The following is a 10,275-nucleotide window of genomic DNA, read 5'->3' on the forward strand; positions in this document are numbered from 1 at the left end:
TCTTTAAGAAATCGAGCAGCTTAAGGGCCTGAAGGATGCAAGCTTGCTCGTGTCTAGATGAAGTCTCCAGACTATTTGTCACCTATCAGGTTCCCTGTTCTATTCCCTTAAACTCAAGGGCAGACACAAAATACTCCAGCAAATATTAACACTGAGAACCACATCATTACAGTGCCTGTTGAATGCAAATTAGTTTTTCTGTTTCATTAATGCCAATCTATTAATATGTCCTCCTTTTCTGTTTTAGCAGGCTTTCTAGCACCCCTCAAGCTTGAAAAGAATTATTTTAAAACATTTCTTACTTAAAAAAATTTCAGGCTTTATCAATATTTTTCTATGATTCATCTTAACATTTCTCTTTGCACCGGAATTCCAAGTACTCTTTTAACTTGGAACTTTAAACTTTAACATCAGATTGCTTGAATGCTGCCTTTCTAAAACTTTCCATCCCTCAAAATTTACCCTCCCCTAGAAGCACCTTTCACCCCAGATCCCTAGTTTATACATGGGCATTAGATGTTTCTGCACCCAAAAATAAATGTTACACCTTTCCCTCACCTTCCCAATTTTACAAATTTTTTCATACCTTTAGTTTACAGATTGTTCAATCCCATACGTAGACTCTCTGGCGAGCTAGGTGTTGAGAATTTCTTCTGAAGCCACCAGTGTGCTACTGGCATACCTCTTGCCTATACCAAAATAAATTGCAGATATAAGTTGCAGTTTGTTTACCTTTAGCATGGATTCACAACCTTCTGCTTGTTTCAGCTAAGACAGAAGTGTCAGCCACGTCAGCTCCACCTTAAGGAGGGGCCTGGATCACAAACTGTAGTTATTAGCTCAAGCAGAGGTAGGAAGGAGAAATGAAGTGCTCTGCATAGTAGGTTATATGATTTCAAATTCCTGAAGTTTTATAAGTCTAATTCTAGTTACAATAAATAACTGACGAGAAAAAGAGTGTTTGATAAATAATTGTATTTAGTTAATACAATTTGATAAATATTATAGTTACAATAAATAACTGATGAGAAAAATAGCCACAAGTTTGAATGATTGAGAGTAATCATCAACAGAAAGTCAAACTTTCTAGTTTCCATCTAGCGTTATCATCAAGACCCAGTTGGCAGGATTCAAGTGCATATTATCTCATACATAGTAGGTTTCAATACAATTTGCTGAATTGAACTAAAAGAACTTCAAATATAACATAGGGAAGACAATAATATTAATTGCATCTGAGACTAACAGAGTGACAGCTTATAGTCATGGGTTTGACTCCATCTGGGATTTGTATTCTTGATCTGATGAAAATAGTGCTGGAAAGAGCAGGCACCCAGAGAGCTGCACCAGTGCCCACAAGGAAGCAGTAGCTGCTGGCCCTGTGGCTCCGTCCATGGGTTGATTACTGCTGCCCTACACAGGAGGGCATGCCCATCATCTTTCCATCTTATTTAAGCATGCCCATCCATCTTTCCAGTCTTATGTTTTTAAAAAGATGGAATCAAGACCAGTTTCACAACTGGTCTACTTGTTTCAGATCTTGAAATTCTTCCAGCATCTTTGATCCTGTTCTACCAAATTCGCCTTAACAATACTTCTTTATGTCTTTACTTGATGACCTTTGGAAAAGCTGTTTTAACATTATAAAACTGGGTGTAGGATTGTTAAATTTTTCACTGAGGAACCTATAATAAGAAAAAAGTATTTGCAGTGGGTTTGGTTTGGCTGTTCCTTAGAGGACTGATGCCAGCAACCACCCAAGTTCACAGTCTACTCTGAGACATATAGATTTATAGATTTTAATTTGGTTTGGTCACATAGATTTTGAAATATAATGTTAACCTGGAGTCTTTTTATGAGGTAGGCATAATAGATATGCTTGACTTAAAGAACCAAGAGTACAAAAGAAAGTTTGAATGATTTGTGCAGGTCATCTGATGAGCTTTGAAACAGGGCTGAATCCAAGATTCCTTTCATTTTGATCTCTAACAGTGTGTGTTTATAGTGTATATGTATAACAACATAAGCACAAAGAATGAAAAGTAGGAAGTTGGAAAAACTATCTTGAAGTCTTTATACCATGTGTGAATTGGGATAATATTACTTGAAGGTAAACTCTGATTAATTAAGAAAAATATTGTAACCCTAAATGGTTATCACTAAATATAAAGTGTAACCCTAGTGGTTATCACTAAGTATTTCTTTTAAAAAGTGGTATACATAATAAATCAACAATGAAAATTAAATGAAATAATAAAAAATGTTTGATTAGCCCAATAGAAGGAAAAGAAGGAAAAAAAGAAGTGGAACATAGAAAAGTGTCAATATATTCTTAAATTCAAATATATGAACAGTGATCTGAAATCTGAATGATATTAACCAGGGGTGGACAAACTTTTTCTATAAAGAATCAGATAGAAAATATTTTCGGAGAAAGAAACTATAAACAAGAAAATGTAATGGGTATATTAAAATTAACCTTGTGATATTCAGTTGGAATTAGAATAATCAGTATGCACTCAGTTTTTTGATGGGTAAATATGCATTTTTATGTATACATGGGTTCATGCACACAGATGTATATTTTCAAGCTCTGTCCATAGAGAAGCCCTAGAAGCAATGACACCTAGTGCCTAGACCTTGGTTTCTTAATTCTCCAGTAAAGGGAGCCAGAATTTCTTGGAGAAGTGGCTGGTTGATTCCATCACTTTGTCAGGGGATATGAAATGAGCCTGGAGCATCTCGGGGTGCTAGGAAATGCCTTTTAAAAAATGGAGGTACATGTCAAAATGGCCCAGAAGCTAACCTGAAAGAGCTCCTGATGACCAAAGTTGCAACAATTTGAACCACAAAATAAATAACAATTGTTTTGGAATATATATTAATCTACACTCACATTTCAAAATACAATCATTGTTCTCACATTTCAAAATACAATCATGCCTTCCCAAGAGTCCCTCAAAGTCTTAGTGAATTTCAGCATTAACTCAAAAGTCTGAAGTCCAAAGTCTCATTTGAGACAAGGTAAGTCCCTTCCACCTATGAGCCTGTAAAATCAAAATCAAGTTAGTTACTTCCAAGATACAATGGGACTATAGGCATTGGGTAAATGTAAAAAAATTCCCTTTTACATTCTAAAAGGGAAAAATTGGCAGAAAGAAAGCAGCTACAGGCTTCATGCAAGTTCAAAACTCAGAAGAGCAGTCACTAAACTTCAGAGCTCCAAAATAATCTCCTTTGACCCCATGTCTTAGATCCAGGGCACACTAATGCAAGGGGTGGGCTCCCAAGGACCCGGGCAGCTCTGCCCCTGTGGCTTTGCGGGGTTCAGTCCCTGCAGCTGCTCTCAAGGGCTGATGTTGAGTGCCTTTGGTTTTTCCAGGTGCAGAGTGCAAGCTGCCAGTGTATCTACCATTCTGGGGTCTGGAGGATGGTGGCCCTTTTCTCACAGCTCCACTAGGCAGTGCCCCAGTGGGGACTCTGTGTGGGGGCTCCAGCCCCACATTGTCCCTCCACACTGCCCTAGTAGAGGTTATCTAGAGGGTTCCACTCCTGCAGCAGACTTCTGCCTGGACATATAGGCTTTTCCACACATCCTCTGAAATCTAAGTAGAGTCTCTCAAGCCTCAACTCTTGCACTCTGTGCACCTGCAGGCTTAACACCCTGTGGAAGCCACCAAGGCTTATGGCTTGCACTCTCTAAAGCAATGGCTTGAGCTGTACCTGGGCCTCTTTGAGCCATGGCTGGAGCTGGAGCAGTTGGGATGCAGGGACCAGTGTCTTGAGGCTGTGCAGGGTGACAGGGCCCCGGGCCAGGCTCACAAAACCATTCTTCCCTTCTAGGCCTGCAGGTCTGTGATGGGAGAGGCTTCCACAAAGTTCTCTGAAATGCCTCTGAGGCCTTCTCCCCATTGTCTCCACCTGCAGGCTTAACACCCTGTGGAAGCCACCAAGGCCTATGGCTTGCACTCTTTTTGCATTTGGCTCCTTTTTACTTATGCAAATTTCTGCAGCCTTCCTGAATTCCTCCCCTGAAAATGGCCATTTCTTTCTACCATATGGCCAGGCTGCAAATTTTCCAAACTTTTATACTTTGCTTCCTTTTTAGTATAATTTCCAGTTTTACATCATTTTTTTGCTCATGCATATGAGCATAGGTTGTTAAAGTAGCCAGGCTGCTTCTTGAACACTTTGCTGCTTAGAAATTTCTTCCTCCAGATACCTTAAATCATCACTTTCAAGGTCAAAGTTCCACAGATCCCTCGGACAGGGGTACAGTGCCTCCAAGTTCTTCACTAAAGCATAACAAAACTGACCTTTACTCCAATTCCCAATAAGTTCCTCATCTCCATCTGAGACCTCCTCAGACTGGACTTCATTGTCCATATCACTACCAGTATTTTGGTGGCAACAATTTAACAAGTCTCTAGGAAGTTCCAAAGTTTCTCTTATATTCTTGTCTTCTTCTGGGCCCTCCACCCTCTGCCTGTTATCCAGTTAAAGTTGCTTTGACATTTTCAGGTATATTTATGGCAGTGTTCCACTCCCCAGTGCTAATTTTCTGTATTAGTCTGTTCTCACGCTGCTATAAAAATATTTGAGACTGGGTAATTTATAAAGAAAAGAGATTTAATTGGCTTATGGTTCCACAGGCTGTACAGGGAGCATGGTTGCTTCTGCTTCTGGGAAGGCCTCAGGGAGCTTTTACTCATGGCAGAAGGCAAAGTGGGAGCAGGCGTCTTACATGGCCAGAGCAGGAGCATGAGTTTGCGGGAGGGGCTACACATTTTTAAACAACAAGATCTTGTGAGAACTCACTCACTATACAGTACCAGTGGGGGATGGTGCTAAACCATTTATAAGAACTCTGCCCCCGTGATCCAATTACCTCCTACCAGGCCCCAGCTCCAACACTGGGGATTAGAATTCAACATGAGATTTGGGCAGGGACACAGATCCAAACCATATCAGAATATAACCCATGGAATTAAAAAAAATCTATGAGTTCATATCTATAAAAGTAAATAATAGCATAAATAAATGGGGTTGAATAAACAGCTGTTCCTCACAGAAGAATTCCAACTAACAAATATGGCAAAAGTGAAGGAAATACAAAGTGAGCATTAGAACTCTTTAGTAATAATTGCTGTACTCAATATGTGCTAATGAATACTAAAATCAGTGAGGAAAAGTTTGAAGAAAAACAAGTTTATTTCCACCAATATATTTCTAATTTCAAAGTTAAAAATAGTAACATTAGAGTGCAGAAAATCAATGAACATCTGCTTACCCAAGTGATGATGGGTTAACATAACCAGTAAGAAGACATATCTTGGTTGGCAATAATCTGCCAGGCTTTTCTATAATTCAAAAACTCATTTAAAAGTCAAAACAATTAAAAGTCTTCTCAAATTGAAACAAAAATAGTTATATATGAAATGACCAATTTTCCTCATTCCTTCATTTACCAAATAATCTGCCAAATAGTTAATCATTTCTAATAAGAAACAAATGCTGTACTGAGAAGGGCACATCACGTCTATGGTATTCTTGAAAGCAATGTATAACTTCAATGTAATTATGAGAAAATTTTGCATAGAAAAAAATTGAGTGACATTCTACAAAATAATATTTTTCTAAAGTGTCACACTCATGAAAAACCATGTAAGACTAAGCAACTGTCCCCAGCTAAGGAGACATGATAACTAAATGCAATTTGAGATCCTGGATTGGGTCCTGAAATAGAAGAAGGACATTAATGGAAAAACTAGTAAAATCCAAAAAAAGTCTGTAATTTCATTGATAGTTACTAGTGTACCAATGTTAATTTCTTAATTCTGAACATTTGATTATTATGCAAGATGTTATTTACTGATGCTGACTGAAGGATATATGAGAATCCTCTATACTATTTTGAAACTTTTCTATAATTCAAAAATGTATTAAAAGTAAAAAGATTTAAAAACCTTTTCAAATTGGAAAATATAATATAGTTCTCCATGAAATGATTCAGTTTCCACATATCGTATACCAAATAATTTGCCAAATAGTCCATCATTTCGAACAGGTTGATGTTGCCACTTGAACATTTCAAGTTGCCATCTGTACAAGTTTTAATCTATCGATGTCACACTGTTGTTTTTTGTTTTGCTATTTACTTATTTATATTTAAATAACTTTAGGGGCACAAGTGATTTTTGGTTACGTGGATGAATTGTATAATGGTGAACTCTGGAGTTTTAGTGTACCTGTCACTCAAATAGCATACATTTTACCCAATAAGTAATTTTTCATCCCATTTCCCTTCCCACGCTCCCTCTTTCTGAGTCTTCAAAATCCATTATACCACTCTGTATGTTTTTGGGTACTCATAGCTTAAATCCCACTTATAAGTGAGAATATGTGGTATTTGCTTTTCATTCCTGAGTTATGTCACTTAGGATAATACCCTCCAGTTCCATCCGTGTTGCTGCAAAAGATGTAATTTTGTTCTTTTTAAATTTATGTATATATTTATATTATATATAATATAAAATTTATATAAATTAAATATTTATTATATAGTATATAAATTATATATTATATTATATAATATATATTATTTATAATTATATATATTTTATATTATAATATATAATATATATTATTTATAATTATATATATTATATATTATAATATATAATATATATTATTTATAATTATATATATTATATATTATAATATATAATATATATTATTTATAATTATATATAATATATATTATAATTATATATTGTATATTATAATTATATATTATATATATTATTTATAATTATATATAATTATATATTATATATTATTTATAATTATATATAATATATTATTTATAATTATCTATAATTATAATATATAATATATGTAATTATATATTATAATTATATAACATATTATATATAATAATATATATTATATAATATATAATATATATTATATATTATATAATTATAATATATATTATATTTATATATTATATAATTGTATATAATATTATATATTATATATTCTCTTATATATAATATATAATGTATCTAATGTATTATATGATATATAATATATGTTATACCATATAATAGATATTATAATATATATTCTATATTTTATTATATATAACATATATTATACTATATAATATATGTTATATATAATATACATTATACATAACATATACTATATATAATATACGTTATGTATAATATATAATACTATATACATTATATATAATATATAATACTATATACAATATATGTTATAGATTATATATTATACTATATACAATATATGTTATGTATAATATATATTATACTATATATGTTATCTATAACATATGCTATGTATAATATGTTATATACAATATATATTATACTATATATTATATATTATACACTATTAAACATATATAAATAAATGTAATTATAATATATAATATATATTATAAATAATATATAAATTATAGATTATATATAACATATATTATCCCATATGTAAATTATAGATTATACCACATATGATAATTATCTCATATACAAATTATAGATTATATCATTTATAATAATTATCTCACATATAAATTACAGACTCATATATAATAATTATCTCATATATAAATTATAGATTCATATATAATAATTATCTCATATATAATAATTACAGAATCATATGTAATAATTATCTCATATATAATTACAGAATCACATATAATTATCTCATATATAATTAAAGAATCATATATAAGTATCTCATATATAATTACAGAATAATGTATAATTATCTCATATAATTACAGAATCATATATAATAATTATCTCATATAATTACAGAATCACATATAATTATCTCATATATAATTATAGAAACATATAATTATCTAATATATAATTACAGAATCATATATAATAATTATCTAATATATAATTACAGAATCATAATTATCTCATACAATTACAGAATCATATAATTATCTCATATATAATTACAGAATCATATATAATCTCTCATATATAATACGGAACCATATATAATAATTATTGTCTCATAGGTAACTATTATTACCTAGTGGATAATAATTATTGTCTCGTCTCATAGGTAACTACTATTATCTAGTGGATAATAATTATTGCCTCATCTCCTAGGTAACTACTATTACCTGGTGGATAATAAGTATCGCCTCGTCTCCTAGGTAACTCCTATTACCTGGTGGGTGATAAGTATTGCCTCATCTCCTAGGTAACTCCTATTACCTGGTGGATGATAAGTATTGCCTCGTCTCCTAGGTAACTCCTATTACCTGGCGGATGATAAGTATTTCCTCATCTCCTAGGTAACACCTATTACCTGGCGGATGATAAGTATTGCCTCGTCTCCTAGGTAAATTCCATTACCTGGTGGATGATAAGTATTGCCTCGTCTCCTAGGTAACTCCTGTAACTTGGTGGATGATAAGTATTGCCTCGTCTCCTAGGTAACTCCTATTACCTGGTGGATGATAAGTATTGCCTCGTCTCCTAGGTAACTCCTGTAACTTGGTGGATGATAAGTATTGCCTCGTCTCCTAGGTAACTCCTATTACCTGGTGGATGGCAAGTATTGCCTCGTGTCTTGGGTAACTCCTATTACCTGGGGGATGATAAGTATTGCCTCGTCTCCTAGTTAACTCCTATTACCCAGTGGATGATAAGTATTGCCTCGTCTCCTAGGTAACTACTATTATCTGGTGGATGATAAGTATTGCCTCGTCTCCTAGGTAACTACTGTTACCTGGAGGATAATAAGTATTGCCTCGTCTCCTAGGTAACTCCTATTAACTGGTGGATAATAAGTATTGCCTCCTCTCCTAGGTAACTAATATTATCTGGTGGTTAATAAGTATTGCCTCGTCTCCAAGGGTAACTACTAATACCTGGTGGATAATAAGTATTGCCTCTTCTCCTAGGTAACTACTATTACCTGGTGGATAATAAGTATTGCCTCATCTCCTAGGTAAATACTATTACCTGGTGGATAATAAGTATTGCCTCGTCTCCTAGGTAACTACCATTACGTGGTGGATAACAGTATTGCCTCATAGGTAACTACTGCTACCTGGTGGATAATAAGAATTGCCTCGTAGGTAACTACTGTTATCTGCTGGATAATAAGTATTGCCTCATAGGTAACTACTGATACCTGCTGGAAAATAAGTATTGCCTCGCAATTAACTACTGTTACCTGGCGGATAATAAGTATTGCCTTGTGGGTAACCACTGTTACCCGGTTTATAATAAGTGTTGACTCGTGGGTAACCAGTGTTACCTGCTAGATAATAAGTGTTGCCTCGTGGGTAACAATTCTTACCCTGTGGAAAATACGTGTTGCTTCGTGGGTAACCATTGTTACCTGGTGGACACTAAGTATTGCCTCGTGGGTAACCACTGTTACCTGGTGGATAATAAGTGTTGCCTCTTGGGTAACCACTGTTACCTGGTAGATAATAAGTATTTCCTTGTGGATAACCACTGTTACCTGGTGGATGATAAATATTTCCTCGTGGGTAACCACCATTACCCACCGGATACTAAGTATTGCCTTGTGGGTAACTGCTGTTACCCGGTGGATAATAAATATTGCCTCGTGGGTAACCACAGTTACCTGGTGGAGAATAAGTAATGCCTTGTGGGTAACCACTGTTACCTGGTGGATAATAAGTATTGCCTTGTGGGTAACCACAGTTACCCGTTGGATAATAAGTGTTGCCCCGTGGGTAACCGCAGTTACCCAGTGGATAATAAGTGTTGCCTCATGGGTAACCACTGTTACCCGGTGGATAATAAGTATTGCCTCGTCGGTAACCACTGTTACCCGGTGGATAATAAGTGTTGCCTCGTGGGTAACCACTGTTAGCTGGTGGATAATACGTGTTGCCTCATGTGTAACCATTGTTACCCTGTGGATAATACGTGTTACCTAATGGGTAACCACTTTTGCCCAGTGGATAATAAGTATTGCCCCTAGGGTAATCACTGTTAACCAGTGGATGATAAGTGTTGCCTCTAGGTTTACCACTGTTATACGGTGGAAAACAAGTATTGCCTCATGGGTAACCACTGTTACCTGGTGGATAATAAGTGTTGCCTCATGCGTAACCAATGTTACCCGGTTTATAATAAGTGTTGCCTCATGGGAAACCACTGTTACCTGGTGGATAATAAGTGTTGCCTCATGGGTAACCATTGTTACCAGGTGGATACTAAGTATTGCCTC

The sequence above is a fragment of the Pan troglodytes genome, chromosome 9 (assembly GCF_028858775.2).
Source record: "Pan troglodytes isolate AG18354 chromosome 9, NHGRI_mPanTro3-v2.0_pri, whole genome shotgun sequence".
Taxonomy (NCBI): domain Eukaryota; kingdom Metazoa; phylum Chordata; class Mammalia; order Primates; family Hominidae; genus Pan; species Pan troglodytes.